Here is an 18,639-nt window from a genome sequence, read left to right as displayed (position 1 = left end):
TGACTTTTTATCTAATTTGTATAAAGCGCACTGTAGCTCACTTAGAGCATCTTGGCGCTGCAGGTGTGATCTGATAACCCATAGAAGCTAACTAGAAGCAGGAGTAGCAAAGTGCGTCGGGGGGCAGGAAAAGGCAGGTCTTTAACTGCTTTTTTAATAAAGTTTCAGATTCTATGACTCGAAGAGGACTGGGTAGTTGATTCCATGCATTAGCTCCCAAAACTGAAAAAGAGGGGGTGGGGGATGGCCTGAGAAGGATCATGTGGGAGGATCTTAGGGTTGTATAGTGCGAACATCTGGCCATAAAATATAAAATATTTAGGACCAGTGGTTTTGAAAAGTCTGAAAACCAGTACTAGAATCTTGTAGAGGATTTGTTTGTGTACTGGGAGCCAGTGTAAGGCTTTCAAAGCTGTAGAAGCCGCACTACATCTGGCGAGTGTCAGCACAAGTCGAGCTGCAGTATGCTGTACCATCTGAAGTTCATGAAGGATGTATTCTGAGACACCTGCAAAGAGACCATTGCAATAATCCAGCCTGGATGTAAAGAGGGAAAAAGCAACAGTCTTCTTAGCGGCTAATAGGAGGAAGTCAAATGTTATGTTATGTTATGTTATACAAGGGTTTTATATAGCGTGCGGCTACTCGAAAGAGTGTCCCGACGCTTTGAATTGCACACTAATCTCATAACACAACAGGGAAAGTAAATAAAAAACAGAGAAAAAAGGAAACCTAATAGGGCCCGAAACTAAGAGGTGAAAAGCCAGGTTTTAAGCCCCTTCCTAAAGGCCAACAGGTTAGGAGAGCTGCGCAGGGACACAGGCAGTTTATTCCACAACTGAGGCGCTAGTAATTTAAAAGAGCGGCCACCGATGCGAGCTCTCTTCACGCGGGGCACCACAGCAAGAGACAAGGCTTCAGACCTAAGCGACCTGGCCGGGAGGTAAAAGGTCAGCCTTTTCTGAAGATATTTTGCTCCGGAGGCGTGCAAGGCTTTGTGTGCCAGGGTGAGAGTCTTAAAAATTATCCGCTTCCGGACAGGAAGCCAGTGCAAAGCCTCCAGGAGGCCCGAGGCTCTGGCACGGCGAGATAGTCCAAAGATGGCACGTGCTGCCGAATTCTGGACAACCTGTAACCGTTGGAGCAGGTATTCTGGCAGGCCGAGATAGAGGGCGTTGGAATAGTCAATTCTCGAGCCTATAATCGCCTGCACCGTGATCTTCCTGTGTTCCTCCGATAGCAGGGGAAGGAACTTGCGAAGCATCCGGAGTAGGCCAAAGCAGGTGCCAGTGAGACCGATTACCTGCGAGCGTAGTGTGAGGCCATTGTCGATCTTAATCCCAAGGTTTTTAGCCACCTGGGACGAACTTGCTGGTGGAAACATGTTCTCAGGCCACCACACTTTCACCACACCAAATAACTTTCTTAAAGATTTAATGAAATTAAAACAAGTCTCTGCTGCAGCATGAGCATGTGGATGAAAGGAGAGTGAGGTGGCGAATTCTACTCCTAGGTTTCTGTCTACCTCAACTGGGGGTTGGGGTGGGGGATACCAAAATCGGCCATTATTGCAATGGTAAAAAGCAGGTGAATTTACAAAATAGCAAAATCTCTGTTTTGTCTGTGTTTCATTTTAAAATTATTTTTTTGCATCCACAGAGAACTTCAGTTAAACATTTATGAAAGTTACGTTCAGATTGCAAGGACTCTTTAGCCATAGAAAGAATCAACTGTGTGTTATCAGCATATGATGATGTGGCGATACCGAAAAACCTATCAAAGAGATAGCAGGGCTAAGAGCCGCGCCCTGCGGGACCCCTGCTGTAACTGATCTTTCTACTGAAGAAAATGATCCTAGAGAGACAAGTAGTCTCTTCCCACTTAGAACGGATGTAATCCACGCCAGAGCTTTGTGGGAAATACCACAGTGTTTGAGCCGTTGGAAAGTATCTGGTGAGAGATGGTATCAAACGCGGCGGAGAGCTTAAGTAGGATGAAAACCGCATTGTTTCCCGCATCCAAGTTGAATCTTATGATCTCCGAAACTTCTAACAATACTGATTCAGTAGAACCTTTGGAGCAGAAACCTGATTGCTGCTGATGGAATACATTCGAATTGTCAAGAAAAGAGGTTAATTGCTCATTGACCAATTTTTCCAGTATCTTGGTGAGAGTCGGAAGCAATAAAATGGGATGCAAATTAGACAAAGTTGCCAGATCTGAAAGGGATTTTTTTGCAAAGGTTTTCCGACTGGCAATTTCCAGTCTAAGGGAACATCAGCTGTATATAATGAAGAGTTAAGGATAGCATTTATAATTGGATTTACTATATCAACAACCATGTGAAGAATAGATGGAGGACAGGGGTCTTTAGGGGATCCCGACTTACAGTAAAGGATAGCTTGCCGTGATTGGGAGAGTGTAATTTCATGAAAGGCTGTCATAATTGTGGTCCCTTCTTATAAGGTATTCATGATATAAGAACATTAAAATGAAAAATGATTTATAATATCAATTGTCTATCAGCACTGTTACTTTTAGTATAGAACTTCTAGTTACATCTAGAGTTGAGATGCCAATTTTAGATATACACTGTGCCCGGTATTTGTGTTTTTTCAAATAAGTAATTTCCTTGCTTGGGTTTAGTATCCAATTGGGAGGTGCCCCGTTCCTTTACCAAATACCGTCCTTTTAAGGTTACATCTAGTAGATTATCATTAGTAGGGAGACTGATCTTAGGGAAGACTTGTTGAATGATAAGTATTTTATCTTGGAAGTAAGAGGCGATCTGATCACAGAGGATCTGAGAGGGGGTATGTCTCTACCTAGTGCCCTACGCTGAAGACAGGATTTGGAGATGTTTAAAATAGTTTTAAGATCATACTGTGCCTCTTCGATCTGAGTTGAAAGTATGATTTTTTTAGCATCTTTGATCAGGGCCTGATAAACTTTCTGCTCATTTTTTAACTGCTGCAGGCCCTCGGAATTGTAGATATGTCTTCACTCAAGTTCCAGTTGTTTGCATCACAGCCGATGCACTGCTATGGTTGAAAAAAATCAAAGAGCTGAAGGATGGGATCTGCAATTTTTGGCGGATGGTACAGGGGCAAACTTGTTAACTGTACCTATAATCCAGTTGTTAAATAAACTGAGGTCATCTGCTAGGATTCCTATGAAGGTCAGAGTGGAGGAAGAAAGACAGGGGATTACATTTTCATCAGTCATCAATTTACTCCACTTGCGTAATTTGAAAGGACCATTAGCTGTGGGAATCGAGGGACATCTCGCCTCCACTAGTGAGCACCACACTCAGATGGTTTCAGAACAAAGGGTTCAGCAGTAAGCCTGGAGTACAAGAAGAGTAAATTACATCAATTTATATAGCAGAAACTCTGAATCGGGCTCAGTATCTCTTGCTAAAGTTTGCAGAGAACTATAGTGAAACCGTTTCTTACCCTATGGTAGTTCTTCTGGCTGTATTTCATTCTATTGCTTTTAGCTTTTCTATGCCAGTGCGCCTTATGAGGTTGTAGGGTATGATGAAGCATGGGTCTAACCCTCATTGTGCCACGAAGGCACGCAAGGATTAGGATGAAGCCCAATTAGGGGAAAAGCTGTTTTTGGATGACTAGTTTTCTGTTCAGAGGGGCCATGGTCCTCCACTTTGGGCTGGATTGCTCCATACATGTTGGGGGTCAAGGCTCGTTTACTTATGGTTGGTTCCTGTCTATAATGGCAAAGCCGAGGTAAAACATGATGGAATGGAATGATATTCAGGTGAGATCCACGTTGTTAGGTCTTATTTAAAAAATCCAATCTATTATTGTGATTGCTCTGTAAAGAAACCCTAAAAGAGCCATATTGTGTACTAACTACAAATCCCATGTCAGTGCACAGAGGCCTACCAAAATATCCCTGCTCGTAGATAAAGGGCACAGACAAACACATGAACTAGTATTTTGTAATGCAAGCCCAATTCGAGTGTTGCTATCCCTTTGTACTCATTGAGAGCAAAACATTCATTTAACTTCAGTTGCACAATCAGATAGGGACAAGAACACAGCTATGTGTCTCAGCTGTCAAATTCTGAATTTTACTTTTTCCCCAAACGTTTCCCTGCATATTATTTCCTTTTTTGGCAAGGTCCAAAGATCCCCTAATCCCAGGAGCCAACCTAACACAGGTTTCACTGTACTGCAGTCATGCAGATCTCAACCTTTTTAGGTCTCGCCTAGCGACGCAGCGCATGCGTTGCTCGCCTTGGCAAGACCTATTGTCTTTTTTTTAATGTTTCTTTTTTATTAAACAATTCGACCACATTACAGCAAATTTAGTACAGACAGGCTGGCACCTCCAGGACAAAGGCAAATCACCTATACAAAATAATTGACATATTTTACATACAACAAATCAGGGGGTTTCAGGAGCCTCAGGTTGAAATTGACAACTTGGTGTGAGACAAATATCGCCTCTATAACTGTTCCACGCGCCCCAGACCCTACCCCACTTCCCTGGGCATCCTCTCGCTATGAAGACCGACTTTTCTCTAAACATGCACCAGTCTAGGTCTTGCTTCCACTTCTCCACCCGGGGTGGTTAACAGGCTCCCCACAGTTGTGCGATATTGCGTTTTGCTATTATGTATGCTAGAGTCGCCCACTGTGTGGTATATGCATTAAGATCTGAAGGTTCCCAAACATTCAATAGACACCTGCGAGCCTCCGGTTGCAGATTCACCCCTAACACAGACCGCATTTTGCCGTGGATATCGGCCCAATGCTGTTCTATCTGCCAACAGTTCTAGAGAATGTGCATAAACGTAGCTAATCAATTAATCAATCAATAAGGACACTTGTAGAGCGCACTACATACCCGTGAGGGTCTCAAGGAGCTGGGGGGCGGTGTTGCTACTGATCGAAAGCCAGGTCTTGAGTAGTCTTCTGAAGGCCAGTAGGTCTTGGCTCTGCCGTAGGTTGGTGGGGAGGGTGTTCCAGGTCTTGGCGGGGAGGTGGGATAAGGATCTGCCTCCGGCTGTCGTTCTTCGAATACGAGGGACAGCGGCGAGGGCGAGGTCGGTAGAGTGGAGCTTGCGGGTGGGGGTGTAGAAGCTGAGTGGTCTCTTGAGGTAAGCTGGGAAGGTGTTTTGGAGAGCTTTGTGTGCTTGGATGAGGAGCTTGAAGGTAATCCTCTTGTTGACGGGGAGCCAGTGTAGGTATCTCAAGTGGGGAGTGATGTGACTGCGGCGGGGGATGTCGAGGATCAGACGTGCCGAGGTGTTCTGGATGCGTTGCAGCCATCTCAGGAGCTTGGCCAATGCTCCTGCGTAGAGGGCGTTACCGTAGTCCCGCCTGCTGGTGACAAGGGCCTGGGTTACTGTTCTTCTTGTTTCAGTGGGGATCCACTTGAAAATCCTACGTAGCATTCGGAGAATAATGAAGCAGGAGGAGGGGACGGCATTGACTTGTTTAGTCATGGTGAGGGTGTAGTCGAGGATGACCCCTAGGTTGCGTGTGTGGTCTGTGGGTGTCGGAGCAGTTCCCAGTGTGGTCGGCCACCAGGAGTTATCCCATGCTGAAGGGTGGACCCAAGGATGAGGACCTCCGTTTTGTCCTAGTTCAGCTTCAGTCAGCTGTTCCTCATCCACTCTGTGACGGCCTTCATCCCGACATCCCCGTCTGCACTCGTCACTCACTGCCCGTCCCATGCCCACAAGGCCCGGACCCGTGACATAAACTCCGTGTAGGATTTTATTCGGCACTAGCCGCTGCCTGGCCGGAATCGCAACCACCCTTGGGGAGGAGATCGCCACTTGCCAATCCTCATCATTCAGCTCTAGACCGTCACCCGTCCACTTCCCTCTCAGCCCCTGTAACGGATCTTCCATGTTATTAATAAGCTTTCTATAAATGAGTGAAATAGTTTTTTCTAGGAGATGCCCGTCAAGCACCCTATCCTCAATGGGGGAGGCTTCTGGGAGCAACGTGCCTACCGGCACCTGAGTCAACAATGCGTGGTGTATTTGTAGGTAGCGGAACCGTTCGGTATCAGCCAATTTATATTGTGCTTGGAGTGCCGCAAATGAATTTATCGTGCCCTCTCCCCAGACGTCCTTGATCCTGGATATTCCGATGATGTCCCATTTATCAAACCTCTTAGTTTTCCAGAGGCTGCCCAATCTCTAAGAACTCCACAGTGGCGTAGAGAGGGTCAGCTTATGCTCCCACTGTAGGTGTTTGGTCACCATGTGCCACACATGCACAGCATGGGCCGTGGGCCCAGTCAGAGGGCATCTACACGGTTTCACATACAGCGCTCTAATGTAATCCCCTTCGGGGAGTATCCATCTGTCCATTGCATAACCGGGTTCATCTGGTTGCCCATAGATCCCATGATTAATCTCTGCCAAATGAGACGCCCAATAATACTTCTGGCAGACTAATCCCCCCCCGTCATGCCAGTTGAGAGTAAGTTTGGTGAGCACAATACGTGGCCTACCTTCCGACAACAGAGGCCTCTGAAGACTCTCAATATCTTTAAAATAGGAAGCGGGCGCAGGATTCATCTGGTTATGGAGCGCATAAAGAAAGCGTGGGACTGCCCTACCCAACATTGACGGTGGGAGAGCTCTCCAGTGTGCGACATCACTCTTGAGTCTTTGCAGGAGTGGATCAAGATTGCTTGCATATCGGAGCCCAGGATCCAGGGTTATGTATACTCCAAGGTAACAGAACCCGTCTGATACCACTCGAACCGGGCAGCCTCTGGGTATCACTGGTGGCACCCCACTTACAACAAAAAACACCGACATAAGCCAATTTACGGTGAAACCCGAATATCTCCCATGAAGCATCAGCACATTCAGGAGCCAACTCAAGGAGCCCCTGGGGTTCATGAGGTATAACAGGACATCGTCTGCATATAGCAACACCTTGTCCTCCCAGCCAGGAGACCATTTAATTCCACGGATTGACCTGTCCTGCCTGATCCAAGCAGCCAGCGGCTCCACTGCCAGGGCAAACAGGAGTGGGGACAGAGGGCACCCCTGCCGGGTGCCCCTGCTGAGGAGAAAGTTGAGAGATTTGCGGTTATTGACCACCACCCTGGCTATTGGGTCAGAGTACAAAAGCAGAATCCACCCACAATATTCTTCCCCAAATCCCAACTTGGCTAAGACTGTGAATAAATAGGGCCATTCAACCATATCAAAGGCCATTGTAGCATCCAACAACACTATTACTGCCGTTCCAGTATGGTGGATGCTCTTCCCAGCACATTGTGGAGTCTCTGCAGGTTAAGGGCTGTAATTTCGGTAAGGCATAAACCCCGATTCGTTGGGGTGTATTAGTGTAGTAAGTACTTTGATCAGTCCCGTCGCCAATAGCTTGGTGAGGACCTTAGGTTCCACGTTTAATAATGATATCGGTCAATAAGAGGCACAGCTCGTTCTCGGCTTGCCATCTTTGTAGATTACAACTATATTTGCCACCCGTTGATCAATACGCAGCTGCCCCCTCTCCCTATTTTCCAATAACATAGACCGGAAATGGGGGACCATTCTGTTGGAGGTTAGCTTATATAGCTCAATGGGAATCCCATTGGGCCTTGTGGCTTTGCCCGAATTGACTCCCCGGATCGCCTGTGCCACCTCGTCGGCAGTAATGCGAGAATTTAAGTATTCTCTATCTGCATCTGAGAGAGTAGTGAGCTGTATATCCCTAAGCAATTCTGCATTTTCAACTTCCGTGTATTTAGCGGTTGCAGTATAGACAGAGTGATAATGGGCAGTGTTGGCTATGGCCTGCGGGTCTGTGACTGGAACCGAGCCCGGCCCCTCTACTTCAGGTACCACTCGGGATGCCCATTCCCGCCTGTCAAGCCACGCTATCAACCTTCCCGCCTTGTCCCCAAGCTCATAAATTCTGCCCTGAACATCCCTGCTCTGGGCTTTGGCCCTTTCCCTTGCGATGCCAAGAAACTCATCCTGCTTTAACTGCACCAAATGGAGCCCCTCTGGGGTGTGCACCCTGGCCAGTTCCCCCTCCGCCTTCAACCCTTCCTTATCCGATTTTTCAAGTTCAGCCACTCTCTCTTTCTTCTTCCCTGGTATCGCGGACAAAGCCTCCCCTCGGATCACCGTCTTATAGGCTTCCCATATCGTCTGGGCAGACTCCACTGAGTTTACATTTTCCTGGAATAGTGGTCGTGGCCTTGATCAACTTGCTGCGTGTCTGGGGGTCCTTCAGATACCACGGGTTAATGGGTGCCACCCTACCTACATTCGCGTAATCCCACTCCATATGGAGCCAAACAGGGAAGTGATCGAAGATCCCTCGCGAATGTCACGAATAATGTGGGCCTGCGCTCCCAGGACCAGGATATAGTCAATTCTAGACAAGCTGTGATTGACCCCGGACACATGCGTGTATTGCGTTTTCCCAGGGTTATGCAGCTGCCACCCATCCACCAGACCCATAGTCTCCACAAACTCAGGAAGCCATTTCAGAGCCGGCCGAAGCGTCCGCGGAGGAAGTCGATCTTCCTCCCCGGACATGACAGCGCTGAAATCACCCCCCACACTAGAATGCCCACCGGAAGCGTGAGAAAAACCGCTCCGAGGTTCTTGAAAGTGTCTGCCTGTAGGCCAGGGAGGGGGACGTATATTGAAAAGAAAGTAGCGACCTTCCCTTCCCAGAGACAGAAGACATCAATATATCTCCCCCGTCTATCTGCCAACGTGTTTTGTACCGTGAAGGGGAATGAACTCTTGATCAGTATGCCGAACCCCCTCAACCCCGAGGTGAACCCTGCATGTGCTACCAGTTTAAACCCCCCCTATGAAGTGCCATGCATTTGTTCCCTACTAAGTGCGTCTCCTGCAAAAGGATCCCGTCGGGGGCATGTCTCCTGATGAATTGACTGACCATACCTCTCTTTAGTTTGTCTCCCAAGTCGTTCACATTCCAGCTAAGCACCTTCACCCCTGACCACCTCCTATCAAGTTACATCCCACCCCCGCAAAAGAGTGCCCGGCCCTGTATCGCTACTCCACATGGTCGAGAAAAACAACCAACCAAATAACGCAAACATTATCACAAGAAATAAACCCACCCCTGCCTTCCTACACCCCACCCTGCACGCAGCGTTTGCCCATCCCCAACTAGCAGAGTGCCTGTCGCCCTACACACAACTACTATACTATGTTACTAAAGGTAGTAAGGTGGAGAGAGACCGACACCCCTGGCCCTGCCCCCCAACCGCTTTGGAATTAAATACTATTGTCCCTCCGAGCCCTCATATTCAGAGACAACTCCAAACCCCGGAGAACAAGGCGTCAGCCCGGTGGCGCCACTGACCCCCAATACCTGACAAAGTACATATAGTCCAGGAGAATAAATGCCGGACCTATTCTTGTTCCACGATTGCCTGTTTACCAGATGGGTCTCGGGGCCCCGAGCCATCAGGGGGACGGCTATCAATCCAGACCGACACAATGTCCAGGTTGTCAAACAACCAAGCCCTGCCATCGGCCTCCACCCTCCGTCGCGCCGGGAACATCATGGCATATTTCAACCCCCTGTCTCTTAGCTACTTTTTGACTGCCAGAAAGTTATGTTGTTGCTTCTGCACCGCCTGCGTGAAATCTGGGAAGAAGGAGAAGGCGGCGTTTTCGTACTGTAGGGGGCCCCCCGACCTAGCGGCCTGCAAGATGGCGTCTCTGTACCTGTCCTGAAGTTCAGGACCCTGGCGATCATGGGCCGCGGGGGTCCTCCAGGTCTCGGTCTCCCCACGGGACCCTGTGGGCGCGCTCAATGGTGAAAAAGTTACCTAGTCCTTTGGATTTCAGATGCTTGAGGATGAGGTCCTCAACAAATAAATCAGGGGCTGGACCTTCAGACTTCTCTGGCACCCCCAAAATACGGATCCTGTTTCGCTGGGCCCTTCCTTGATAGCTCCAGCTTACGTTCTGCCAGTTCATGAGAAGATTTGAGCTTCCGCATTTCGTGCTGCAGCTGCGCCACATCATCCACTAGACTGGCCGTCTTGATATCCAGTGACTTGACCTTCTCATTCACTTTGGTAAGGTCAGCTCGTTTCGTATGAGATAGACTTTAATTGATACCGTGTCCAGCTTCGTATCCAGTGTCTCCATTTGCTGTCCCAGGGAGGATATGATCCTGTCTATGGCCGCCATGACATTGTGTAGCGTGAACTCCGCCGCCGGGCCCGAGGGGTCCCCGTCGGTCGCTGCGGAGGTCCTCGAGTGAGACGGGGAACCTGTCGGCATCGTCTATCGGTCCAACTTATTTGATTGTACTGGTTTCAGTCCCTTCAATCCCCTAGAGGAATGCCTCTCTCCATCCTGCTTAGTCGCCATCGTAAGCTCTGCTCACCGCCTATTCCGGTGTCCGATCCAGTCGTGGCTGCTGAAGATTCCAGACTGTCTCCACTCTGGACTCCTCACTCTGACTGCCAGCCCTCCAAGCAGAACATGTGTGTATCCTGTTGGGGGACCCCCAAACGACCTACTGTTCCAACTCCGGGCCAACAGTCACTTGCTCCCCGAGCCCGACACACACTTTGCTGGAGCCGCCCCTCACTCAGCTCCACGCCACTTCTCTGCGCCGGACACCACAGGCCAAAGGCCAAAACTAGGGTGGAGGCCCCACTTTCCTCGATTCTCCCCCTGAGTCTTTGCCTGCCCCCACCAGAGGGCTTTCAAATTGGATCCTTAGGGTATATAAAGGCACCCCAGATGGGGGATCTCGTCAAGCACAAGGTCTGTCCCTGTTCCTACTGGCGCGTTGCATATTTTTTGTCTCCCCCGCTGATCCGGACTCCCTTCTGCAGGCGGGTGAAGCAATAAAGGGGGGGGGGCAGAGCGACCCCGATCCCCTACTCACATCCGACTGTGTTTAATTTCCATCCCCGCTGCTGCTGATCGTTGCATGTACCCACGCGGCAGATCTGTGGGCCTCCGAGGTTCACTCAGCTGTTTACTCATGCTGTGTGAAGGGGGGGGGGGGGGCGCATCACCCTGCATACTCCCCCGGGTCTTGCTGTTGCGGCTCAGTCTTTGCAGCTGCCCACAAAATTCCGCCAATGAGGGGATCAGACCGGCAGTTTCCGGTCCGGGTCCTGCTGTTGTTGCACTTTGCCACAGTCTCCCTCAGGACTCCAGTCCCTGTCTCAAGCCCAGCACAGGCCCAGATCTACGGAGGCCTTAACCATGGCCCCCAGCATCCCCGGAACTCCAAAGTCGGCCTCAAGCACGCCGCTCGTCCTCCGGTTTCAGGTACCGGGCTCAGAGGGCAGGATTAGTTTCAGGATATTTGAGCCAGCAGACGGACTCGGAAGAGCCGAGAGCTCACACAGCCATCTTCCTCAGGCGCGTAGCTCCTCCCCGGCGAGACCTATTGTTGTCGGTTTGATGAGTGAAGGGGAACTGGATATGTGCAGGCTTTAAAGGCAGGACATGTGCATGCGTACGTCTGTCTAACAGCTTAGCTGAAGACACAGCAGAAGTGCGCGTACGGCTTAAACAAGATATGCACGCGTATGGCTCTGCTCAGTTGCTTCCTCTCTCTGCACGCAAGACAAAACATATGCACATGCTTTGCCCCCTCTCTCCGCACGCAGGACAAAACATATGCATGCGCTCTGCAAAAGATATACACATGCTCTGCCTACCTCTACTTCCTCAAAAAAATCTCTTCAACACTTTAAAAAACACAGTCTGTTTATACCCACCAGAATTACCTGGGGCATCGTCCAGCATTTAGAAAAATTTGGGCTCTCGCAATGCAGTCTTATTTGATTACAAACCCCACCCTTCTTTCAGAGCACTAGGTCAGCAGGGCTGCTCTAGAGCCTAGGAACCAGGTCAGCAGAGCTGCTCTAGAGCAAGAGAACCAGGTCAGCAGAGCTGCTGTAGAGCCAGAAAACCTGGCCAGCAGAGCTGCTTTAGAGGGAGAGAACCAGGTCAGCAGAGCTGCTTTAGAGCCAGAGAACCAGGTCCGCAGAGCTGCTTTAGATCCAGAGAATCATGTCAGCAGAGCTGCTGTAGAGCCAGAGAAACCAGGTCAGCATAACTGCTTTAGAGGGAGAGAACCAGGTCTGCAGATCTGCTTTAGAGCCAGAGAACCAGATCAGCAGAGCTGCTCTAGAGCCAGAGAATCAGGTCAGCAGAGCTGCTCTAGAGCCAGAGAACCAGGTCAGCAGAGCTTCATTAGAGCCAGAGAACCAAGGTCAGCAGAGCTGTTGAGGAGCCAGAGAATCAGGTTAGCAGAGCTGCTCTAGAGCCAGAGAACCAGGTCAGCAGAGCTGATGTAGATCCAGAGAAACCAGGTCAGCAGAGCAGCTTTAGAGGGAGAGAACCAGTTGAGCAGAGCTGCTTTTGAGCCAGAGAACCAGGTCAGCAGAGCTGCTGTAGAGCCAGAGAACCAGGTCAGCAGAGCTGCTGTAGTGCCAGAGAACCAGGTCAGAAGAGCTGCTTTAGAGGAAGAGAACCAGGTCAGCAGAGATGCTTTAGAGGGAGAGAACCAGGTCGGCAGAGCTGCTTTAGAGCCAGAGAACCAGGTCAGCAGAGCTGCTCTAGAGCCAGAGAACCAGGTCAGCAGAACTGCTTTAAAGCCAGAGAACCAGGTCAGCAGAGCTGCTGTAGGGCCATAGAACCAGGTCAGCAGAGCTGCTGTAGAGCCAGAGAGCCAGGTCTCCAGAGCCAGAGAACCAGGTCAGCAGAGCTGCTGTAGAGCCATAGAACCAGGTCAGCAGAGCTGCTGTAGAACCAGAGAGCCAGGTCAGCAGACCCATTGTAGAGCCGGAGAACCAGGTCAGCAGAGCTGCTGTAGAGCCAGAGAACCAGGTCAGCAGAGCCGCTCTAGAGCCACAGAACCAGGTCAGCAGAGCTTCTTTAGAGCCAGAGAACCAGGTCAACAGAGCCGCTGCAGAGCCAGAGAACCAGGTCAGCAGAGCTGCTGTAGAGCCAGAGAAACCAGGTCATCAGAGCTGCTTTAGAGAGAGAGAACCAGGTCAGCAGAGCTGCTTTAGAGGGAGAGAACCAGATCAGCAGAGCTGCTTTAGAGCCAGAGAATCAGGTCAGCAGAACCGCTTTAGAGCCAGAGAACCAGGTCAGCAGAGCTGCTGTAGAGCCAGAGAGCTAGGTCAGCAGATCCATTGTAGAGCCAGAGAACCAGGTCAGCAGAGCTGCTGTAGAGCCAGAGAACTAGGTCAGCAGAGCTGCTGTAGAGCCAGAGAAACAGGAGATTGGGGCTTATTTACAAGCCCCTTGCGCCACCGCTGCATCACTTTTTCCCACACAAAAAGTGAAGCACCTGCGGTGCAAGGGACTTGTAAATAAGCCCCATTGTGCCCATTCGCAAAGCTGCTGTAAAGCCAGATCAAACAGGTCAGCAGAGCTGTTTAGAGGGAGAGAACCAGGTCAGCAGAGCTGCTTTAGAGCCAGGTCAGCAGAGCTGCTCTAGAGCCAGGGAAAAGGGTCAGCAGAGCTGCTATAGAGCCAGAGAACCAGGTTATCAGAGCTTCTTTAGAGCCAGAGAACCAGGTCAGCAGAGCCGTTGTAGAGCCAGAGAACCAGGTCAGCAGAGCTGCCGTAGAGCCAGAGAAACCAGGTCAACAGAGCAGCTTTAGAAGGAGAGAACAAGTTCAGCAGAGCTGCTTTAGAGCCAGAGAACCAGGTCAGTAGAGCTGCTGTAGAGCCAGAGAACCAGGTCAGCAGAGCTGCTGTAGAGCCAGAGAACCAGGTCAGCAGAGCTGCTGTAGAGCCAGAGCACCAGGTCAGCAGAGCTGCTTTAGAGGAAGAGAACAAGGTCAGCAGAGATGCTTTAGAGGGAGAGAACCAGGTCGGCAGAGCTGCTTTAGAGCCAGAGAACCAGGTCAGCAGAGCTGCTCTAGAGCCAGAGAACCAGGTCAGCAGAACTGCTTTAAAGCCAGAGAACCAGGTCAGCAGAGCTGCTGTAGAGCCAGAGAGCCAGGTCAGCAGATCCAGAGAACCAGGTCAGAAGAGCTGCTGTAGAGCCATAGAACCAGGTCAGCAGAGCTGCTGTAGAGCCAGAGAGCCAGGTCAGCAGATCCATTGTAGAGCCAGAGAACCAGGTCAGCAGAGCTGCTGTAGAGCCAGAGAACTAGGTCAGCAGATCTGCTGTAGAGCCAGAGAACCAGGTCAGCAGAGCTGCTCTAGAGCCACAGAACCAGGTCAGCAGAGCTGCTTTAGAGCCAGAGAACCAGGTCAACAGAGCCGCTGCAGAGCCAGAGAACCAGGTCAGCAGAGCTGCTGTAGAGTCAGAGAAACCAGGTCATCAGAGCTGCTTTAGAGAGAGAGAACCAGGTCAGCAGAGCTGCTTCAGAGGGAGAGAACCAGGTCAGCAGAGCTGCTGTAGAGCCATAGAACCAGGTCAGCAGAGCTGCTGTAGAGCCAGAGAACCAGGTCAGCAGAGCTGCTGTAGAGCCAGAGAACTAGGTCAGCAGAGCTGCTTTTGAGCCAGACAACCAGGTTAGCAGAGCCGCTCTAGAGCCACAGAACCCGGTCAGCAGAGCTGCTTTAGAGCCAGAGAACCAGGTCAACAGAGCCGCTGTAGAGCCAGAGAACCAGGTCAGCAGAGCTGCTTTAGAGCCAGAGAACCAGGTCAGAAGAGCCGTGGTAGAGCCAGAGAACCAGGTCAGCAAAGCTGCTTTAGAGCCAGAGAAACAGGAGATTGGGTCTTATTTGCAAGCCCCTTGCACCACCGCTGCCTCACTTTTTCCCACTCAAAAAAGTGAAGCACCGGAGGTGCAAGGGACTTGTAAATAAGCCCCATTGTGCCCATTCGAACGCAGTAAAACAGTTACGTAACCTTCACACCACGGAAAAGGTGAAATAAAGCACCAATTTCAAAAGTTATTGTTCTTTCCACAGTTACTGGTAACTCAAGTCTCCTGCCAGAGGTCTACTACATTTATTGTAATTTATAACTTCAGGTATCAAAATGCAAAGTTGTGTGAGCTATTAGCCTTACACTGGCTGCCTCCTACCATAGGACTGTTACGAGTGTCTACAAATCGATGATTGTATTTTGGGAAGTAGATGATGCACCTCATGCCTGCAACAAAAAACAAGCATTTGCAATGCAATAGGGCTGGCATTACTAAAAGTTTGAGCTATTAGCGTTGCAAATGGTAATGTTTGTTTGTTTTTGTATTTTTGTGTTAAAAAATATTCCAGCATAAGCAATTAAATAAATTCCACGTAGACCACCAGTACCACCACCACTAACACCACCAGCACCACCACCACCAGTACCAATACCACCACCACTAACACCACCGCTACAACATCCACAAGTACCATAACCACCACTACAATTATTACTACTACTACTCTGTGGTGATAGTAATAATAATAGTGGTAGTTATGGTACTGGTGGAAAATTACTATTATAAATTACAATAGCTGTTAATTTTTCAAAAGGCATTTCCATTTACAATACCAATAGCTCTAAAACTCGCAGTTGCGAGGCCTATTGCATTGTAAATGCTGGTTATTGTCAGCTGGTGACTGGATGCTAGTTTTTAGCAGTGCATTAGGACTTCACCCCAAGGGTTAGATCTTCTGGCTCATCATGTGACAGCCCAATACCCTTAGTTCTGCATGACCCTATTTTCTCCTACCTACAGTGTGTGATACACCTCACACAGGTGTGTGTGGGGGGAGTAGTGTGTAAGAGTGAAATAGAGGATGACACCTGCCCACAGACACTACAGGGTCTTACCCCATAGAAGCTATATGGTCGGGTACACAAAGTCGCAGCTTCTCTAGTGATGGCACACACATAGCTACCACAGAATATGACAAGCCTGCTTGAAAAGACAAGTGCACCCCAGCCTTCCTTCCTGGCTGCCTGGGACGCAACGAGGCATACACCCCCCACCCCCCCCCGGCACCCCCCCAAAGAAGGAGACAACTAGACGCAGCCTTATTGACTGGAACCCAAACTTTGAATATTGTTCTAAATTCTAATGGCTGCCTACGTTTGAGCTGCGCTCCTACAAACTGAAGTTCAAGGTTTGATTTTATTTGATGGATTTATTTATAGAGCATTTGTGCACCAAAAGGCATTTTGGTGCTGAAACAAGTACAGGAAAAATAGAGAGTTAGTGGAACAAACCATGATTTTGTAAAAGTTTCCTGATTGAGAGGTTATCCTGAATGCTACCTAGAGCCAATGGTAGACCAGCTTTGCCTCCCCTACGTGATTTATTGGCTCTCGGGGTGATGAACAGACAGACAGGCAGAAGACAGAGAGAGAGTGAAAGTGACAGAGACAACTCCAGTTTCAGAAGACAAGGGAATACCAGAGAGGAACATCTGACGTGCACTGAGCGTGCAGCAGTCAGTCAGGGGAGAGTTCTGCAGGCTGGAGTGATATGGTCAAACTCGCAGACATGCAAACTTGCTAGCATTCAGTATGCCCAATATTTTGTTCACAGCCAATAAGAGGGCAGATTTGAAGGCACTACCTGGACGAGGTGGTAGGGATCCAAGCCATCTGATTGGTCTATGAAATCTGAGAGCTGCTTAGCCACCAATATTTTCCATAATTTTGATTCAATAAAGCAACGTAATCGTCCTGTAGCTGCTGGTGTCAGTTGGATCTAAACTCGACTTGTTCAAGAGGGGCCTTACAACCCTACTATTCCATTGAAGTAGCACCGTCCCAGTAGAGAGACTGGCACTGAAGATGTCAGCTATGGCACTACACAAGAAAGTGTTTTAAACAACCTAGCAGCGAATTCCACTTGCTGTTTGTATTGCCTTTAAAGATGCCCTCAGGATAAACCTGGCTTAAAGACACTATACAATATTTTGGCAGGCAGAAAGAGGTTCATTTGAACAAATTGGTATCAGAGATACTGTGGATATATTGTCCTAGATGGCTTTCATCTTGGAGACAAAATAATTGGTCAAGTGATCACAGAAAGCTTGATTAGCTGGGGAATTATTAGTGGTTATAAAATAAGTCATTAGTTGTGTGGCATGCGCAAGTAATGAGTCCACATTTGCCCTCGACTGGGACCCAAACACCCCATTGTAGCGCTTGACTCTCTCAGGGTAGCGGAGCAGAACATTCCAAGCCCTACTCAAGGGAGGTGGTGTGGGCTAGTTATCACCATTCACATGTACACAGTAATAGCACTCATTGAATGATTGTCCAGTCTGTGCTTTTTCTTTTGAAAAAGGAAAAAGTACATTTATTACACACAAGCTACTCAATGCTATGCAGTCATTTACAAATATACATGAGCTGATGGAAATATGTATTGATGACATTGCATATTCTCTCTTACCCCTGCCAAGGGGAGATCTAGATCAACAAATCACTTGTCAAAACAATTCACTTGTAGTAAAATGCAATAATGGAATATCACTTTGAATGAACACACTTAATATTGGCAATAAAGCATGTATACCATGAAAATGAGTGGTTGTCAGCATCGTTACTTCATTAAAACAGCCACAAGAGAAATGCTCTATGTCTATCGGCTGATTTGTGACCTCTGCATAACTTTTAGTATGAATAACACACTTAAAACATAGCCACTAAAGGGCATTACACTTATAATCACAACTCAGTGCAATTACATTTCACCCCTAGAGGGTGTTTCAGGATGAGCTCTTAATAATAATAACATTAATAATAATAATAATAATAATAATAATAATAATAATAATAATAATAACCTTTAGCAAGAAACACACACGTTAAACCTAGCCCCTAAAAAGCATCATATATTTATATATATATAGTCACAACCTATATAATTGCAACCATACCCCCCTAGAGAGTGTTTGTGCAACATGAACACTAATGTGGACTGCCTTCAGGCCACAAAAACTGCAGCCATAGACCTCACACCTAGAGAGCACAGCACTCCCAGCTGTAGAGCTAAAGCTCCACCCTCGGGAGTGCCTTTATTTCCAAGTTAATTCTGGGGTGTTATGCTCGTGGAGTCCCTCTCAATTTAGGATCAGGATTCCTAAAATCCTGTTGGGGGGAGGCTGCGCTGTTCCTGTTATGTTATGTTATGTTTATTTATATTGGGCACGACTCACCCTCGATGGGGTATCTCAGCGCAGTAACCTTCCAAAAACAGGAAGCAGTCACAGAAACATTCACCAATGCCAAAACAGTTCAGTTTTCAGTAACTTGCTGAATTTAAGATGATCCAGGCTGAAACATATATGAACTGGAAGGGCATTCCAGTAAGAGGGGGTCAGATAGGAGAACGCTTTTCCCGCTGAATGAGACTTTTTACTTCTAGGGATTGTAGGCAGCATTTTGTGACGCAATCGTGAAACTCTTCCAGTACTGTAAAGGGTAAGCTTCAGGGCTAAATATTGAGGACCTTTCCCCATTAGAGCTTTGTGTGTCACACAGCAAATTTTAAAAACAATCCTGCAAACTGGTAGCCTGTGTAAGGAACGTAGAAGAGGAGCAGATGGAGACCTCGCAGGCGCCTTACAAATAAGGCAAGCTGCCGTATTTTGCACCACCTGTATGTTGTAATTTGGCAGCGACTGGGGTTAGCATCTAGCTGAAGCCATTTTGTATTCAGCCGCCATCTTGTCTGCCATGTGCTCACCAT

Source organism: Lissotriton vulgaris, chromosome 5, assembly GCF_964263255.1.
Source record: "Lissotriton vulgaris chromosome 5, aLisVul1.2, whole genome shotgun sequence".
NCBI lineage: Eukaryota > Metazoa > Chordata > Amphibia > Caudata > Salamandridae > Lissotriton > Lissotriton vulgaris.
The sequence above is the reverse complement of the archived record's forward strand: the minus strand, read 5'-3'. Positions refer to the sequence as shown.